Below are 21,394 nucleotides of genomic sequence, written 5' to 3'. Positions count from 1 at the left end.
AACTGTTTTCTTTTCATAATTAGCGAGATTTTGTGGTTGTTATTCCAACAGGATTATTGCCTCCTACCAAGCTTTTTGTTCAGGTGTTTGTTTTGTGTTTCTCCTTTGTATGTACTTGTCTGATAGGAAAGCTTTATAATAACATTGTGATTTGCAATTTTTACATGCCACCTTGAATGATGAATAGGATAGATAAGAAATTAGGCATTCTTCTATAAATAGATAAATTATTAAATGAGGTTGACTTCTGAATAAATATGTACGCTGTTGGGCTGAATGAGGTCTCCATCCAGAATGCTAATTTCATTGCGGGCAAATATATTTGTGCATGTTATATTGACAAGTAGCAAATGCATGTACTAGAATTACAATCACATCGTTTTAGCAAGATGTGAAATACATGAGGAATTTATAGTCAGATTCATCACCAAATAAGTCAGTAGAATTTCCTGCACTTTTCTCACTATAATGCATCCACAAACTTACATTTTCCACGGGAAATAAAATTAGGAGAACAAGAAAAATTAAACTTTGGAGACAATCCGGTAATGGAACTTGCTATTATTGCCCAGCTGAGTGAACTCTAAGCATGGATGATCAGCTCTAGGCAAGAAGGAAATCCAGGAAGAAGATGAGACTGAAGGAAATATTACACAATTGAGACTCAACCATTTTAGGCTTGCTAATCTCTTTTGCACAAAGGTGATATCAGAGGATAAATCTTGAGAATTAGCACAAGTAAAAACTGAAGGAAACCATATTTGGTTTCTTTCAGAGGTGAAATGCTACCAGTTTGGACTGGTTCGCTAGAACCGGTAGTAAAAAAATGCTACTGGTTTGGGCAAACTGATATTTCCGACAATCAGCTGTGATGCGTGATTTATATTAGATAGAATCATTGCATTTCCTGCTTTCTAGATAATCTAAATCACGTGGCTACACATTGGATCCCCCCCCCTCGCTGTTCTACTTACCTTTGTAGACTTGGAAGGCTTCAAAATGTTCCTTTTTTAGCACTGCGCAGGTGCACCTCAGGCGCGCATGTACGCACACGCTCAACAAACTGGTAGCAGATTTCAGAGGATTTCGCTGCTGGTTTCTTCCGGGTAAAGATAAGAAAGCTGTACAGAAGGAAAGAAGGAACCAGATAAAAAGAGAAACAAAAAGGAAAATTAGACATTTCCCTTATTTGTGCCTTGAACTGATTCCCATTTGTTTTAGGTTGGTTAGATGAGCAAGTTCTTTTGCTGTTATATAGTCTTGAATTTCTAGAGAGAGGAGAAACCACCTTTTCTACACATTGCTTTGAAGTGCTAATGTCTAGAAAGAATTCAAGGAGGCATAATAATATAAAAACATCAAATGGAGAGATTTTCTTTCTTTCCCTTATGCTGAATGATGGGAGATAGTACAGACCAAAGGAAATGAGTCACGCAGCTGTTCATGAGAAGTATCTACAAGTGTAATAACGATCCACAAATTGAATGGATTTAATACATTCATACTTGATAAAACTATCAGTGGACAGCATTATTGATGATAAGTTATGAAAGGTACCTTTGAATAATAGATGTTGTGGGACAAAGGTGGAAGACATCTACTGAAGAGATTCTTGGGGCATCTCAGGCATAGCTGGTAGATCATTGGATGTGGATGAAGAAAATTTGTGGACTAATTAAGCAAGTATTTTCCTATGTTCTTAGATTTCAGTGAACATTTTGTATTTGGAAACATTATTTGTTAGAGTATATATTATATAATGTATATAATTATATATTATATAATGTACTCTAACATTATTTGTTAGAGTACATTATAGTTCCACCCATTTTTCATTTATGTTTTTAAATGTTGGTACATTTTTGCTTTTTTTGTGTTTTTAAACAAATAGATTTATTTTTTTAAGTGAAGTCATTGAGATATAATTTGATGAAAAGGGAAAGTACTAATGTCCATATATTATAATATCACAGCCACCTGAACATGTACTATAAATATATGGAACAAAATGAATTGCAAAACGGTAGGAGGTGAATTCACCACATCTATACATTTTTACATTTATTTTTTACAGTCCCTGGGCCAGATATAAACACAATATCTAAGAATAGAAGTATTAAATCTTTTAGCATATATGTATAACAGAAAAATAATGGCAAAAGAATCTAAAAATAACTAAGAACAACGATAGTAAAATAAACAAAAATAAAACACTATAAGAAATTCCAAATTTAGGTAACGATGCTGGGTATTGTACAAATGGTACCATAAAATTGGGTGATTTGGGAGGTTATTTTCAAGTCTTTGCCTGAAAGAAGTAACATTAAATAGAAATCAGAATCCCTACCTGGACATTTCTTTAAAACCGGATATACTGTGTAGTATAAGGGTCTGCCTAGCATCCTTATATATGGGGTACAGTTGGTAATGAGAAAAACACTTAAGAATTAGCTTTATTTTGCATAAAACATAAACTATCAATAAATTATCAGAAAACCAACATTTTACTTTTTGCCCAATATTATTCTAAAATTCACAAATAGCAAATAAATGGGATGCCAATGGAAAAAGTGCACATCTACAAATACCTTGGAGTGCAATGCCATGTGCTTCCTTATTTTGGAATGCTCATTTTTCTTACTGAACAAGTGTGACACAGCTTAACCAGTGGTGGGATTCAATTTTGTTTATTACCAGTTATGTAGGCGTGGCTTGGGGTGTGTGGCTTGGCTTGGCAGGCGTGGCTTGGTACGCATGGCAGGGGAAGGATACTGCAAAATCTCCATTCCCTCCTGATCAGTTGGGACTTGGGAGGCAGAGAATACATGGAGGCGGGGCCAGTCAGAGGTGGCATTTAGTCAAAATTTCTGCTATTGGTTCTCCAGAATTGGTCAGAACCTGCTGAATACCATCTCTGAGTTTAACCCTATAGCTATTGTGAGATTTTATTATTCCAAGGCAGCCCATTATGCTCATTTACAAAGCTTAATATTATTAAAATAATCCAAATTAATTTTATTAGAGCCAAATTGATGATGTCAAAATATATCAAAAATTCCATTTTCACGCTGGAATATTTTCTTGTATGGTAGAGCATGATTTCTGCTTCTTACTCTGTGATTAAAATTAATTCTTTTTTTTCTTTTTTAGGTTTGATCCCATTAGTATTTAGGTTATTTTTATCAGCATTGATTTAACATTTATCATTTTTTAATTTTTTTTATTAAATATATTTATATGCCGCCCAATCCCGAAGGACTCCGGGCGGCTTACAAAAAATACGCAAAATGCTGAATTTCTCAATGGAAAGCTTATGCTTATTAGGTTCTGATAATGCTAGAAAAAACAAATCTGGGATATAGATCAGCCAATAGGTGTATGTAAGATATCACATCCCAATATTTATCAATTTCTTCCAAAAGGGTTCAGTCCAGCATTCTATTTATCATCCCTTCCACATCTGAAGTTTTGTAAGGTCTTTAGCCAGGTTGGATGCTTTGTCTTCAGCAGTCCTTTTGGGATGTGTTAAGGGTATTCCAATGCATGGTTATGTCCATGTGGCAATGGGTTACTAATAACACTAAGCCATATGTTACCATTTGGCAAAGCGAAGAAGTGATCTGTACCATTAACTCTTAAAGCCAAAAAGAGATAGATGAACTGTAAATCCCAAAAGTGCTTTTTCAAGAGGCAACTGGAATTTCTTGTTTTTCTTTGAAGACATTTTCCTTCTCATCCAAGAAGCTTCTTCACCAATGAAAAGCCAGAGTTGAAGAAGCTTCTTGGATGAGAAGCAAAACATCTTCCGGCAAGGACAAGAGATTCCAGTTGCATCCTGAAAAACAACCATAGGTTGGGACAACCATAACCTTAGAATAACTGACAATCTCCATAGACATAACTGTAAATGTTTAGCTCAAAAATACACAAGAGGACATCTATGGATGTTGAGAGTACACCATTGTCCATGCTTTTAATTAATAGTAATAAAATGATAGTGATATTGAAGTTGCTTGGGAAGTGATATGCAATATTTTCTGAGATTTGGTGATCTCATGAGATAATTGTGGATGGGGTTCAAGCAGGGGTGAGCTGCCATAAATTCACACGGGTTCAGGATAACTGGTAATTAACGTTATGGCCAGTTCGGAGAATCTCCAAATCTCACCCCTGACTGGCCCTTCCCCATCCCTCCTGCCCCTCCCACCTCCCCTCCCAGGAGTCTTCACGCAGCCCATTTTGGATGCGAGGCAAGTGCAGGGCCTGTGCAAAAGCTCAGGGAGGGACAGAGAACCAGGCAGAGAACCTGTTGCTGGAATTTTTGAAGCCCACCCCTAAGTTCAAGGCACTAGGTAAGATATGATCCTGGGTCTATGACATTGTTGTCATTTTAGTTCATGAACACCTGGAAGGTGTCAATTTGAACAAGAAGAACATATAAAGGAGAAATGAATATCCTGAAGCTATTGGAAAATGTAATCCATTTTTCTATGGTATGTTGTACATTTTAAAATGCCAGATTCCTTTTGTTTTTCTGGGGTTTTGTTGCTGTTTTTTTGCTTAATCTAAGGCTGTATAAAGCTGTCCAGAGACAACATTTGGAAGATGACATTGTTGGTCCTATTTGATTTAGAGTTTAGAGTTTTGATCAGTGAAACCGGGCCCAGCTTTAGCTTAGTGGAAAGAAGATATTTTAAACTTTGTTAAGCATTTATCAGTTACAAGCCAGTAAGTAAGGATGATGAGTCAGGATGTCTGGAAGACAAAAAATAATTGTACCGGTACATTTATTGTCATGGGCATGTGCCCTGTAGAATGACTTTTTGGCAGCCACGATGTCTCTGGATTGTGTTTCCACTGACTGATAATAACATTGGCCCACTGCAGTTTCAAGAGGCCTATGTCTAAGCGGATAATGCCTTTCCCACTCAGCCCTCACTTCACTGCTGCCAAGGAATGGCACAAACTCTCATGGCACGCACATCCTTTACAAGCGCTCTTGTGAGGGCACACCTGTGGAGGTATTCCACATAGTCACTTATTCTGCTTTTCTTCTTTGTAAACCTGCTTTTAAATTTTCACAACCATTTTTGCTTAGACATCTGGCGAAATGCTCTTTCCAGGAAATTAAAGATTTTTTTTTAAAAAAATTAGACTTACAACCACCACAGCTATTTGTGAATTTCCTGCTATTTACATGCGGTTTGGATGACTGTATTTCATTTTGGATACCCCCTCCTCCAATGTGAAGAAATGTATTAGAGCAATAATGATAACTTTCACACAAATATTTGTATAGACCTTTAACCATGTAAAAAGTACCTTTTAATCTCTTTCTTCCTTGCTCCATCCTCTTCTACATTCTTCTTCTTCTCTCTCTCTCTCTACCTCCCTCCCTCCCTCCCTCTCACACAAACACTCTCTCTCTCTCTCTCTCTCTCTCTCTCACACACACACACACACACACACACACTCACACACATACACACCTCAAACAGACAACCAATCACCACTACATTATTTGTTCTTTATAAATCTGTAATGTCATCCTTGGAATTTTCTGCCCAAAATGTATTGTCTCTCAATAGTACACCTGCTGTGTCTTAGTTATTTTAGAGAATATATTGAATATGACATGGATATTGCTGAAAGGAAACAAAATATGATGAATGTACGACTAAAAATACTTCACATGAAGGGGGAAAGGAAGCCTTGAATCAACTTTTAAAATCCCACTCTAGTTCTATATCAATGGCCAGAAAAAATATTTTACATTTGCAACTGAGCCAAAGATCAGTTCTATCCTTGACTTTTGTGGCATTATTAATTTCCTTTAAAAGTGTGTGTATGGGACTCATTGGGAAAATGAGAAATGGGTAAATTTTAACCATTTTCTTTGTCAAATGCTTGGCTTGGCTTTCTGCTCTTTTTTTGTCTTTTTTTATAATGTATAATGCGTTATAATGTGTTCTTTTCTTTTGGAAGACCACATAAAATACGGACTGTTATGAAGATCATACATAATTAGAAAATAATATGCTAATGCGTAAGTGTATGCATATGATGGGCAATTAAAATAAAATTATGTCTCTCTGTGTGATATGGAATCTTGAAAAGAAATATCAAAGGGTGTTTACACAGGCAGTAAATAGAATTCCAGATGACATAATATTTTTTTCAAAATTAGAATTCCTTGCTTGCCCCACTTGCTGGCTAATAAACCTCCAAAATTAAAATCTATTTAGATGGTTGTCATGGTGATAAAAATCCATTTCCATATTGCTACAGAATGAGAGAAACATTTTCCCAGGAGAAATCAGAGATAAAAATTCCAGCTTTTGGACAAAGTTTACAGAGGTCTCCAAACTTGGCAACTTTATCAGAGGTGGTATTCAGCAGGTTCTGACCAGTTCTGGGGAACCGATAGTGGAAATTTTGAGTAGTTCGGGGAATCGGTAAATACCACCTCTGACTGGCCCTGCCCAAATCTATTCTCTGCCTCTTGAGGGAATGGGGATTTTTCAGTATCCTTCCCCTGGAGTGGGGTGGGAATGGAGATTTTACAGTATCCTTGCCCTGCCACGCCCACCAAACCATGCCATGCCCACCAAGCCATGCCCACAAAACTGGCATTAAAAAAAATGAATCCCACCACTGAATTTTATGACTTTTTGACTTCAACTCCCCAAATTCTGGGCTGCTTGAAAAATTCTGGGAGTTGAACTCCACAAGTCATAAATTTGCCAAATTTGGAGACCTGACCTACTTGAAGATGGATCAAGCATAACTAGACCCAGAAATATATATTCCAGTCTTAGCTTTGGTTCTCAGCTCAGTTTTGACAATGCCTTCTGCCAAGGGTGGACAATATAAAGCCCTGTTAAACTATAGCTCCCATTATGCACCACCATTGTTTATGGTATCTGGAGCTGCAGTAAATATTTGGAAAGTCACACAGCTCAAAGAGCTGCTTCAGATGTTCTGTGCATAGGGCACACAAATAAGTCATTGCTGTATGTTTTTGTATTTTGAATCTTGCATTGTTACATATTGAATCTTTAATATGAATCAGAACATTGATATTATCTCCTTTTCCTGCAAACTATGCACTACTGAAAAAGATGCAGAAAAATATCAGCAACATAAAGCACTGCCTGATTGCTTTTCTTAGTTAATTGGCTACATTTGTCTTTTGCAGGCAACATCTTTATATAATTCCACAGATGTTACCTTCTTCCTCAAACCCTCTACCCATTTCCAAAACTTTGTAAATGTTTGCCACACCCTACCAATTTGCTAACCCACTTGCACACATTTCTCTTTTAAATTATCCCTTTAAATGTTTTTTCTTTTAACTCCTTCCAGCTTCTTATCTTTTTAATAATATGTCATCCAGACTTGTATATAACATTTGTAATTCAGTCTTAGAATAATGTAGATGAAACGGTTCCACCACAAAACCGCGGTGGACAAAAGCGCGCTCGACGAAAGTGCATACGTGACGTCATCACAGCGTGATGAAAACATCGCGCTGTGAGCGGTAAATTTAAAATTAAAGCGAAAACCTTACCCTAACCCCCCCAAACCTAACCCTAAACCTAACCCTAAACCTAACCCTTAACCTAACCCTAAACCTAACCCTTAACCTAACGCTAAACCTAATGCTAACCCTTAACCTAACGCTAAACCTAACCCTAACGCTTAACGTAACCCTAAACCTAACCCTAACCCTTAACCTAACCCTAACCCTAAACCTAACCCTTACCTTTATGTGAATCAGCTTGCTTTAATTTTATTTTAATTTCAATTTAATTTATTTTTAATTTTTTTTGTCGCGCTGCTGATGACGTCAGGTACGCGCTTTCGTCGAGCGCGCTTTAGTGGACCACGGTTTTGACGGGTCACGGATGAAACAGCCTGCTTCTTCCTAATTTAATACATCACACATTTCCCACAACAGAAAGTCAAATGTACAGTATAGCTCTAACATTACAAATGTAGTAAACAAGACTGAAGAGTAGAAAAAAACAGACAAATCCCAAAACTAGAGAAACAAACCAATAATAAAGGAAACATCTTCTTCCCAGTTATTATCACACAGGTGGCTACACAGTTATTTCCAATAATATACTTGGCAGTAACATGGAAGCAATTTGCCAGCTACAAGATGTTATTGGATAATTTCACTTCATTTTCCACTTCCCAGCCATATAATATTTCTGAAGGTCTCCTATTTCAGTACTAATCAGATTAACCCTGTGTGGGTATTTCAAAATAGCCAAAATTGCCAGTGGGTTGCCACCTGCTACATAACTTGTACCAGAAAATTTGGCTAATGATGATCAACATCAGTAATGTGAAAAGAAAATATTAACCTCAAAACCGGTTTACAGATGTGACTGAAAAGACACATGAACCAAGATAACATATCTCCGATGCTCTGTACTTGTCTGGTATGATTGGAGAGAATCAATGTACTTATGTTCAGTTTTGTTGAACAATACCACCTATTCGGACCCAGGAAACATGCCTATTTTGAAACGGTATTTTCTCAAGATTCAGGTAGCTTCCATCCTGATGATAGATACATAATAATAAGAGTTGGAAGGTACCTTCAATGTCTTCTAGTTTATGTTATCTATTTGGGTTTGTGTATCTGTTTACATGTATAGGATCCTTTTTTCCATGCTGTACCTTGTATTGTTTTCTATTTTAAGTATACATTTCTGAGAATCACACACTAAATCTCATAAATAAGTATATAAATAGCACTTTTGAAGATAGATGATAAGAATTGATAGAGATAAATGATAGATAGATGATAGAAGATAGTAGATAGATAGATAGCTAGGCAGGCAGGCAGGCAGGCAGGCAGGCAGGCAGGCAGGCAGGCAGGCAGGCAGGCAGGCAGGCAGGCAAAGAAGGTATAAATTCAGCTAAGTAATGGGTAAAAGAAATATTTTGTTGCTTGCCATCTCCCAAAGGGATGATTAATGCTACTGAAAAACAATATAGAATTCCACTGCTTTGCTTTTAATCTGGAAAATTGAGCATATAATATGAATCTGTATGCAAGTTTCATATCGCTGTATCAGCACATGCCTGGTAGATCATCTGGTACACTTATGTTGCTTTGAGAAAAAAAAAGAGCTTTAAGACTGATTGCTTGGATAATAAAATTATTGTAAGCATATTGGATATAGACAATTAAATTTGTTTTAATTGTACATATTATTTCTTATTGTTTTGCACATTGATATTTTTATTGTTTTGGTCATTATGCAGAGGCCTGAAAATTGGGGCAGGATTTTTTTTTTCACAAATAAAAAAGTTTAAAGAAATTTAACAGAAATAATACAGGCAAAAAAATTTCAGTTCCTTTTATTCTCTCTTTCCTTTGTTTTCATGAGACAGGCAAGTCCCAATTAGAAATGATTATATTGTTGATATGGGAAGCTTTGTATATCAAGAACATTCAGCGCAGAAGAATTTAACAGATTTTTGAACAGATTTCATATAATTTTCAGTTATAACAACTAAGATGGCTCATCTAGCTGACAGCTGAAATTCTTTGTCTTTCAATTATTTTGAAGCTAACATTTGTCTGTCCTGTCATCTACTGCATGCAATATGTCCCATGACACTCACACTGGGAAAAAAAAAATCCCTGACAAAGAACACTTTATGTAAGTTCACAACCAGAATATCTTTGCCAACACTTCAGAGCTATTTCGAGGTGATAGACTGTAATTATCTAACTCCGCCTAGATTTGATAACAGTGTATTAAACTAGAAAGGCCACGACTTAGCAACACCTGGGTTGTGGGAACATGATTAAGTCCATGCTATTCTGGTTTTATATGCTGCAAAACGTTTGTGGGATGCACACATCCACACTACTCTGAGTTCTTCCAAACTGATAAACAGAGTCCAACCCAAAGATTAAAAAAAAAATTACAATATTGCAGGTTTTTGCTCTCCCAGAAGAAGATACTCTGTCACCTATTACAGTGGAAACAAATTGCTTTTGAAACCGACATATAGGTTTACAGTTAGATGCATAAGAAACCCATCATATATTTTCACCGGAGACGAATAGCCCAGTCTGTCCAATGAGAACATGAGCAGGAAGCAGAACATGCAATTTGCCAGGTTTTTTTATCCACTGCTTAAAACCCTGCAGGATAGCAAGAATATATGAGAAAGATGCTCCTTTAAAAAACCCAATATATTTAAATGTACATTAAAGGTAAAGGTTCCCTTTGCACATATGTGCTAGTTGTTCCTGACTCTAGGGGGCAGTGCTCATTTCCATTTTAAAGCCGAAGAGCCAACGCTGTCCAAAGACGTCTCCGTGGTTATGTGGCCGGCATGACTAAACACCGAAGGCACATGGAACGCTGTTACCTTCTCACCAAAGGTGGTTCCTATTTTTCTACTTGCATTTTTACATGCTTTAGAACTGCTAGGTTGGCAGAAGCAGGAACTCACCCCATTATGTGGCACTAGGGATTTGAACCACTGAACTGCCAACCTTTCTGATCGACAAGCTCAGAATTTTAGACACTGAACCACCATGTGGTTCAACATGTACTTTAGGATCATGGTATTAAAAATGTATGCGTTAGGAAACCAAGGTGGAGACCTATACCCTGTGAGATTCTTGGTACTCTCTGAGCTTGGTTGTTTTCTTGCAGGCATTTCAATACCTAGCTAGGTAACATATTCAGTGCTAGAATGGAGTGGCGTTTACTCTCTTTTTGCATGGAAGTGGCTAGTGTGTGGTTTTTCTACTTGATAGTTCCCTGATTAGAACGTTGTTTTAACGTTGATATCATTCTCAGGAAGGATAGGAAGAAAAGTTAACCACAAATTACATTAATTAAGAAAACTGCCTATAACACCTCAAATATTAAAAGCAAGCATTGAAAATTAACTATGATTGGGCTTGATCCATCTCATCCCTTTTTTTTACAATGATTAGTATTTGACAGTGTTTGAAATCATAACTAAAGACAGTCAAATACATGTAGATTTCTTTAACAGATCTGTCCTTGGGTTTCATATTCAGATGGGACATTTTAAAAGGGAACTGTTATCAATTTGTCCTGTTTGGGCTGAATCTCACTTTGTCAGTTTATATTCACTGCCTCACCAGGATTTGATATGGCGAAACGGCGATGGAGTCATTGCATATTTTTAAAAGGGAGCTAATATTTGATGGTGAGGCGCATATTTTGAAAGATGAAACAGTCAGATCAAATAGCACCCAGTGGGATAGAATTTGGCTTTAAAAGCTGAAGATCTACTGCCAATCACAGTAAAAAAAGGAAATACTATATTAATGTACAAAAAGTCTGATCTGGTTCAAAGCAGGCTCTGCTGTGGCTGAGCCAGCAACATGTCCAAACAATTCAGGTTGAACAGCAAAAGTAGAAGCAGAGAATCATATTATTTAATAGGATTCAAGCCCAACTCCTTGTATAGTGCAGAAACCCAGATTAAAGAACCTCAGACAGATATTTATCTACTCTCTGCTCGAAAACAGGTCCTCTGCCTCCTTCTTCATAATTTGTTCCACAGTTAAACTTTTCATTTTTGGAAAAGTTTTTGGATTCTGCAAAAGCCCACAAGAAAATGGTTTTGGAACTCAGAAGCATAACAATATCCTCCTAAGTAGGTAGATGCTGTAATCATTTTTAAAATTAGCTACCATCTCAAAAATAACACAACAGCATAAATCATCCCATCAAGCTGACATTTTGCCATTGACAATTGAGCACACAGATTAACTACACAAGAGTTTTTCTGGTAAAAGTCCAATGTAGAGGTTCTTAAACTTGGAGAACTAGCACCACATTTTCCTCCCCATCACTGGCATATTTTTCCTTCTGTGATACTGGTGCTTTCATGTAAAAAAACAAAACACTTCTGCTATGATCTTATATACGTAGTAGTTTCATTTATCTTTTATACATGGTATTTTAGGGATGAGGCCCTGTTCTCCTTGTATGATTATCACTAAAATAATTATGAAATTGTTTCATTTGCAGTCTCTTTTTTCTAGGTGTTTGTTCAAGATACAAGTGCACACTGTGACATTAATTGGCATTTCAGCTGCTTACTTTCCTATCTGATATTTGCTAAAGACATACCATAGTTTTGGTAGCTGCCAAAAAGAGTGTAAAGCAACCAAATATTATTCCGCATCTTTATTTCTATTGCTTTTCTTTTATCTAACTGTATAACGTTACTCTCTTGGCAACATTTGATTTGCAGTTTTGCCAGAATGCTTGTTATTATATCTTCAGGAATGAGACAGAGGCTCGTGTCCGGTAACTCTGTAACCAATTTATTTTAACACAACTTGTAACAGTAACAGGTAACAACCAGGCAGGGTGCTGGTTTAACAATGTAGCAACAGAAGGATGATCTGTGTAGAGAGAGAGGCAGAGAAGCAGCTCCAGCTGGACTGGAGTGTTCGTCTGCTCTGGTGCTGAACAACTGACAGTTTGAACGAGTCTGCCTTTTATAGTTCCTCAGACTCGCCCGGCAACTGACAGGCGCGTCTGATTGGCTAAGACGCGCCTGGCTGCTGCCGAGCTGTCATTCGTAACAGCGAGGACTAACTTTTACTATACAACACTTGTCAAAGAATAAAAATGCATGCTAGTCTTTACCTGCTTCAGCATGATGGGCCTTGTGTGTTCTTTCTCCTTTATTTCTTAATATACTTTGTGAAAAACCATTAATGTCTTCATTGCATCTATGCAGGGACGGTTGACCTTGAGCAAACCAAAACACGAGCACAGAAGATGGTGAGAGCAAAACTCCCTCTTTTGAAATGTCTCCACTAGCACGATCCCCCTCCCAAATACCATAATCCCCTCCCTCCCCGTTACAATGGCAGCCAATAACAAGCAAGCAATATAGAGGCTGACACATACATAGTGTTCTGACCCCCTCCTCCGTCCAGTAACGAATGCCGAGACAAGCTTAACTGGAATGTACTTTAATAGCAAGACACCAAAACCTCGGTGGCTGAAAGCCAAGCAGAACAAACAGATAAGGACCTTGGCAGCAACTCAGACAAACTCAGGCAGCAATAAACACAGATAAGGCTTGGCAGCAATCCAGTCTGCCAAGCTCACAGTAATGTCCTATTCAATCCTATGTTGACTTCTGCAAAGAGGGCTGTGTGCACAAGTAGCTTTTTATAGTCTGGAGAGGAGCCTAATGACCACCAGCTGAGTACAATCACCTCCTGTAATTGCATAATTGTTCCTGACGCCTAGTAGCTCTTCGATGGCGTGCATCCAGGAACAACTCACTACTGGCCTCCGGCTCACTCTCCCTTGTCTCCTCCCCACTAGTCCAAGGCTCAGGTGCCTCCTGGTGGCCAACCAGCCTCTCTGCACCCTTCTTGGAGTTGGAACCCTGTCCAGGGTCCTCCACATCCTCCAGAGCCGACTCAGAGGGCCCCTCACTGTCGGAGTCTGCTGGCAGCTCATGTCCTCTGATCATTCACCACTTTTTGTTTATATGGTTCTCACTTTTTCATTGCAGTTGTACGCTACTTTAAACCGGTCCTTTTGTCTGGAAATTATCAGATGAAGAAAGGCTGCTGTAATATCTCACTACCAACTTACAGGAGGTGTTTTCCATAGGAATGTTGCTGAAAACAGCAATTTAGGATTCATGTGCTGCAGGAAGAAAACAAATGAAAACATTTGGGGGTGAAGGCTCTCTCTTTGCAATAGGAAGTTCCCCAGTCTTCTAGAGAATATTTTCCCACAGGTATCTGAAGTGTTATTATATACCAGGTCACATTTTTATCGTTTCCAACATACAGACATGAAACTGTCCTTCTTTTGAAGTGGAACAGAGCCTCCATCCAATATAAGGAGCTGTTGAAGGAGGACTGAAAAATAAACATTAAATGCTGCACAATATTAAATCAGTGGGAGCTAAAGTCAGTTTGTGGTCCTTCAGCTTTTAAGGGGGCAGGCAGGCAAATATCAATGTCTCCTGCTTCTTCTGTCGTGAGATTGCCAACATTTTTGGATAGTACCCAGAGACATGAGGTTGTATAAATCTGCCTCTTTGTTCCAAGTTGTGGTGGAGGTAGGGAAACAGGGGTTATAAATAAAGCATTTCATTCTTAAGTAAGAATCTTTTACTATAGACTAAGTTAGAATATTCTTCATAAAAGGACATGGTGACTCAGTGGCTAAGATGCTGAACTTGTCGATCAGAAAGGTCGGCAGGGTGGCAGTTCGAATACCTAGCGCTGCATAATGGAGGGAGCTCCCATTACTTGTCCCAGCTTCTGCCAATCTAGAAGTTTGAAAGCATATAAAAATGCAAGTAGAAAAATAGGAACCACCTTTGGTGGGAAGGTAACAGCATTCCGTGTCCCTTCGCCATTTAGTCATGCCGGCCACATGACCACGGAGACGTCTTTGGACAGCACTGGCTCTTCAGCTTTGAAACGGAGATGAGCATCACCCCCTAGAGTTGGGAATGACTAGCACATATGCGTGAGGGTAGCCTTTACCTTTACCTATATTCTCCATGGAAAATAGTTTAAATGTATGGGGATTTTTTTAAATTATATATTTTATCATGAACTGACATGCAAAAATTTTGGATGCCTTCCATTTTTGATTTAATGATGACTGATTGTATTAAATGGCTCCATTCCATTTATTTTTTTCTTTGTTAGAATAGCCGGAAAGGCTTAGCAGATGAATGTGAATAAATTCAGTTTTCACTGCTGACATTTACATAGAACCAAGGTATCCAGAGTTGTACAAACTGGTTCAACAGAATTCCTTTGGTTATATGTGCCTTATCTATCTACTATCTACTGATTATTAGCAACCATGAAGAATAAATGGTGGTCCTAGAGAAAAAAATATTTCAACATGGTAACTAAGAGTCAAGACTGACTCGATGACACACAATCCATCAAAGCTAAATAGCATTACTGTCATTTGGTTATCCATTTTAGACTTGTTTTTATAATAGCTGCAACAGAAGGGGAGTTCTAATCTGTTGCAATGTAACAGCCCCTTTGGGAGGAGAAATCATTTTTTGTCTGAATGAGCCTCCCCAAATTTCACCTTTTGCACCCTGGTGTCATACCAGCTAGGAAGAGTTGCAACTGGGTTTCCATATGTTTGGAAAATATCTATGTCCTATATTTCTGAGGTTATTTTTTTTGAAGTAGTTTATTAGATTATGCAACCAACACATTTTCTAATCCTGATCATTGGCATTTCTCTTCGATGCACCTATCTTCCACAACATTGACAAGTTGTCCAATTCAAAAGTTGAAAGTATAATCTATATTTTCCAATTTCCAACTATAGATTTGTAAGAAAGATAACTCTTTTGTACAACTGGGAGTTAAAATCTCTACTTATGTGGAAATTAATGGATTGGGAAGGTCAACAACTTTGTTTCATGAAGGACTATTTATGAAGATAAGTGGAATATTAGCATTCCAGCAGGTTGAAGGATCTTCAGAATCTTTTGCCTAATACAGAAAATGCATTTATGATAGAGTTTGTTGGCATTTTAGGTGGAGAGGATTGTGTAGTTTTCAAGACAATGAACTAATTTTTGATATATCATTCTGAAGTATAATGTATTTTAAGTATGATTATGATATCTAGCTATCTAGCTAGATGATAGATAGATAGATAGATAGATAGATAGATAGATAGATAGATAGATGGATGGATGGATGGATGGATGGATGGATGGATGGATGGATGGATGGATGGATGGATGGATGGATGGATGGATAGATAGATAGATAGATAGATAGATAGATAGATAGATAGATAGCTATAGATAATGAGGAGTTTACTTCTACTACATTATACTGTGGTATAATGACATGATAAATGTACTGCAATTAGCCTTTCTACAACAATCTAAGTGCTAAATATATTGTTGAAACCACTGTTTCCCATTATCTGGTAGTATTTGATCATTATTGGCTATTAAATGGGCAGTATCTTCAGATAGGCATCTTTACTCAGTTGTGTTTCAGTTAATCTTTAAAGATAACACGTTGCTTCAATTATGAAACTAGCCCATGAGGATAAATGGATGGAGATAAATGAATCTTACATACCAAATATGAAATCTTAGTGTACTCCTCTCACCCAAAGGTTTTTGGAAACTATTATCAGATTACCAAGACAAGGTTCATTTATGACTTGATCCTTTGCTGCATTCATTCTCTCTCCCTCTTGCTTCCTGTCTCTCTGTCTCTCTTTGCTTTAAGAAGCAAAGAGAATCACAAATACATCCCGTATCTAGCCATGCCACTTCTCCTTTTTACCTTCTAAGGAAAAAGAGTTTGAACAAGGGCAACAGATAAATACACAATTTCTTCATAGGGATATAGATTTAGGGAGCCCTCCTAAAACATAATTAGTCTGATAATGATTTCATTTTGAATGGACCATGGAAGGAGCTATTATCCCCAAGGGAGAAAAATGCAAAACATATGGCTTCCCTTAATTAAAAGCAAAGTTTGGTATACAAAGCAATACAAAGTGGTAGCTGTGCAAGTTTTCAAGGTTTTTTTTTTTTTTTTTGGCTTTGTCTACAAAACCACTCTAAGAAACACGTTGCCCCAGTATGTCATCGCAAACCCCCAAATGCACATTAAAGAATAATACATATTATATCATTTCTATCCACGTTTGAGTAAATGAGCAAATTTTACAATTTGGCCATATTGCACGCTTGCTTTTAATTTATTTCAGATGAATGATAGGAAGATGTATCTAGCTTGGTGCATAATTTGCTTTGTATTTGTAAGTTTTCCTAATAGATTAGCTAGAGGAAGCTAATCTGTTCTCTGCATGCCAGCTTCTGCATAGTAATAGTGACTGGTTTTGAGTCCCAATTGATGAGAGTTTGAAAAGGAAGCCATGAAGCGTTCCTTTTCCCTTCACTGAAGGAGAACAAAAACATTCTGTTTTGATGCCATCAGCAGAAGAAGTGCAGCACTGCTGAAAGTGCTTGATTAATGATTCTTTGGAGTGTTATTGAATTCGAGTGGTGGGCTATAAGGATCTGTGGGGGATGTAGCACAGCCTTCTGGGAGGGTTGCTGCAGCCCTTTGGCCAAAAGAATGATACTAGAAGAATGAAAGGTTGGATCCTCAAGTGGCTGTCAAAAAAAAGGCATTGGTTTTGTTTAGTCATTCTTCACTTGGCTCAAACATAGCTCAGAGGTTCCAATGTAGGCTTCAGATTTAGAAGGAATTTAGGCAAAACATCCTGAACAAGCAAGAAACTTGCAGATTCTTCCTATAATGATCCTGTCTGTCTGTCTGTCTGCCTGTTCTCTCTCTCTCTCTCTCTCTCTCTCTCTCTCTCTCTCTCCCTCTCTCTATATCTATATCTATATCTATATCTATATCTATATCTATATCTATATCTATATCTATATCTCTATCTCTATCTCTATCTCTATCTCTATCTCTATCTCTATCTCTATCTCTATCTCTATCTCTATCTCTATCTCTATATCTATATCTATATCTATATCTATATCTATATCTATATCTATATCTATATCTATATCTATATCTATATCTATATCTATATCTATCTATCTATCTATCTATCTATCTATCTATCTATCTATCTGTACATATATACATATATACAGACAGACAGACAGACAGACAGACAGACATATAGATTAGATAGATATAGATATAGATATAGATATAGATATAGATATAGATATAGATATAGATATAGATATAGATATAGATATAGATATAGATATAGATATAGATATAGATATAGATAGATATAGATATAGATATAGATATAGATATAGATATAGATATATGTTCTAAATTGTATTGATGATATGTATAAATGTAAAATCCAAAATGGATCTGTGTAACAACCTAATCCTGGGCTGTCAAACTCACGGCACATGGGCTGCATGCGTCACATGCTGGCCACGCCCACACCTGGTTTAGTGAAGGGGGAAAAAGTTGCAATATTTGTCGGCTGTGACCAGGGGGGCTTTTGCCCAGGTTCACCTGGTGCACCAGTTGCGACCCTATCTGGACCGGGAGGCACTTCAAATGGTCACTCATGCCCTCGTCACCTCAAAGCTCGACTACTGCAACACACTCTACATGGGGCTGCCCTTGAAGAGTGTTCGGAGACTGCAGTTGGTCCAGAATGCAGCCGCGCGAGCGATATCGGGTGTACCTCGGTACACCCATGTTACACCTATCTTCCGCGAGCTGCACTGGATCCCTATTAGTCTCCGGACACGCTACAAAGTGCTGGTGATTACCTTTAAAGCCCTACATGGCACTGGACCTGGATATCTGAGAGGCCATCTCCTGCTACACACCTCCCAACGTCCGATAAGAAGTCACAGGCTAGGCCTCCTCCGGGTGCCGTCGGCCGGACAATGTCGACTGGCGACCACTCGGGGGAGAGCCTTCTCTGTAGCTGCTCCGGCTCTGTGGAACGAGCTACCAGCAGAGATCCGGACCCTTCCCACCCTCGTGGCCTTCCAAAAAGCCACCAAAACCTGGCTGTTCCGACAGGCCTGGGGTTGCTGATTTTCAAATCAACCCCCAATTAAACCGAATGTATGTTGTGTTTTTTAAAATTATTTGTATTGTTTGTATTTTCCCCCTGTGTGTATTTTATTTCATTTTGTATTTGTAAGCCGCCCGGAGTCCCCCGGGATTGAGCGGCATATAAACCCATTAAATTGCGAATTGCGAATATGTCACGTGATGCTGCCATGACAATGCAGGTTTGACACGCCTGACATAATCCATTCCTGTCTGGTGCAGGAATTCATTGGATGATGAATAAAATCTATTCATCATCCAATTCATCGTTCATAGGAAATCCAGGGAATTGTATGTTTGCTTTTTCCTGGGTAAGATGGGTAGATATATTTTCCTAACATATGTTTAAGTCTATTCTAAGGTTTCCATCACAGTTTTATTGTGTTTTTCTGCCTCGAAATGGAAAGTAACAATGCCACAGATTATCAACAGTTAAAGTCATATTTGGAGCACAAAAAAGGGATCCTGAGGGTTAAAACTAAATGTTAAAAAAATAAAATGCATCTATATTTAGAATTGTATTATTTAAAGGTGTGGAAAATTGCTGTGGCTGAAACATTAACATAACAGTGGACATAATAACTCCTACAAATATTTTTAAATTTATTCAAATCTCACAAATGCCTAGCTAAGCTACTGTTTGTATGAATAGATGATTACATTCATCTGTAGGATCAGCTGCCGTAATATTAAATATAGATGCAATATTTATTATACTACACACATACAAACACACACAAACATACACACAAACCCATGCTCCCTCCCTCCTATTTTTGAGTGTTTATTGTTATTTTAAATTGCTTTGCTTTGTTTTTTACTGGTGCTTTGTCTGGATTGCACATTTCCAGAATCACCATGTCTGTTTAAGGATTTTGCTAAAAGTTATGTGGACACAGTGGGTATTATGGAGACTATTATGAAGATTTATTCAGAAACTTAGCTCTTAATCTGCAAATGATAAGAATGGTCCTCTGTGATTATTCTATGCTTATGGGTTTTTACAAAAGCATTTATAAATATTGAAATCCAAAGTTAAATTACAAAATATTAGGTAAGAAAATAAATAAATTAGGAGAAGCATATATTCTTTTGCCTTTAAAAAAATTATGTTAAAGGAACCCACATCCATCTAAAAAATAACTCATATAGCAATGACAGTAGGAGGTAGCTAAAACATCTAGAGAAATATTTGTTCAGTTAAATGCAAAAAAATATTTCATTTTGCCTGTGGATTGCTAAAATAAAAGATAGATAATCTCTATATGCTGCCAATTTGCCAAAGTCAGAGTAAATGAAGTTTTAGTTCAACCGCAAATTGTGGCTTCCATAAATTTAAAAATGGTGACCAAAGAGTTTTATTTCCAAATCTTTTGAGTCTGGAATAAGAAGTCCTATTATTTACTGAAGTAGCTAAGAAATATTCACTCTTGAAATATGAAATATAACTTTATGCAATGAGTTTCATTGATGAAATAAACTCCAAATGGGAAGGTAAAGGTAAAGGTTCTCCTCTTTCCTGGCTCTAGGGGTGTGTCTGTGTGTTCATCTCCGTTTCAAAGCTGAAGATCCAGCGCTGTCCGAAAACGTCTCCGTGGTCATGTGGCTGGCATGACTAAACACCGAAGGCACATGGAACTCTGTTACCTTCCCACCAAAGATGGTTCCTATTTTTTCTACTTGCATTTTTACGTGCTTTCGAACTGCTAGGTTGGCAGAAGCTGGGACAAGTAACGGGAGCTCACTCTATTATGCAGCACTAGGGTTTTGAACCACCAAACTGCTGACCTTTGTCAAGCCCAGCATCTTAGGCACTGAGCCACCGCATCCCTCGAAATGGGAAGGTAAGTACATTTTAAAAACACGCTTAGCTCATTAATGTGTAAATGTCTAATGAAGCTATTGGTGTGTTTATTGTTATAAATATGAGATGACTTTGTTCTAATTGAAGGGTCCTGCCATTTCTAACCATGTTCCTTCCCTAGTGATGTATCAGGCCCAATTTATCTCATCTCTAACCATGGCCTACTCAGATAAATGTGACAAGTAACACAATATTTATAAAAAATATATGCTGATAGCAGCAATGGTTTTTTAAAAATGTTTTGCTTCCACAGGAATTTTTTCAAAGCAAAGGATCACTGGATACGTTGTTTTTGTTGCTCAATATAATTGATCATTTTTATACTAGTCTTCAAAAATTAAATACAACTTCTTTTTCTTGAACAGGTATCCCTGACTTACAACTGCGATAGAGCCTGGAGTTAAGGTTGCAATTCATTTCGGTCATAAATCACATACCCCCCAACGACCGATAAGATCGCACAGGGTGGGCCTTCTCCAGGTGCCATCAGCCAGACAATGTCAGCTGGCGGCTCCCCGGGGGAGGGCCTTCTCTGTACCCATCCAACCCTATGGAATGAACTACCCCCAGAGATCCGGACCCTACTCACTCTCATGGTCTTCTGAAAGGCTATCAAAACCTTGCTATTCCGGCAGGCCTGGGGCTGTTGACCTCTTGAACGAGGTCCAGCCCTGATTAGACTGGGTGCATGATGTGCTTTCTTTTAATCTGTTTTCCTCTGTTTGTTTTTTACTCTTCTTTTTAAAAAAAATTATTTTCTGTAAGCCGCCCGGAATCCTTCGGGATTGGGTGGCCTATAAATTTATTAAATCAAATCAAATCAAATCAGGTCAAGGCATCACATGATTGGATGTGAAATTATGGGTGTTTTTTATGATGGTCACTAA

General features: G+C 37.7%; 1 long non-coding RNA gene across 1 annotated transcript in view; it reads right to left on the bottom strand.

Annotated features, from left to right (window-relative positions):
* Window positions 1-890: 890 nt before the first annotated feature.
* The window catches only part of LOC116512374, a 63,578-nt gene continuing 43,074 nt past the window's right edge, over window positions 891-21,394 (bottom strand). Inside the window, exon 3 of the long non-coding RNA XR_004255877.1 lies at window positions 891-1,121. This is a non-coding gene — a long non-coding RNA (uncharacterized LOC116512374). The remainder of the gene's footprint in view (window positions 1,122-21,394) is intronic.

Source organism: Thamnophis elegans, chromosome 8 (assembly GCF_009769535.1).
Source record: "Thamnophis elegans isolate rThaEle1 chromosome 8, rThaEle1.pri, whole genome shotgun sequence".
In the NCBI taxonomy this organism is placed as follows: Eukaryota; Metazoa; Chordata; class Lepidosauria; order Squamata; family Colubridae; genus Thamnophis; species Thamnophis elegans.
This window is presented reverse-complemented; position numbering and strand designations above follow the sequence as displayed.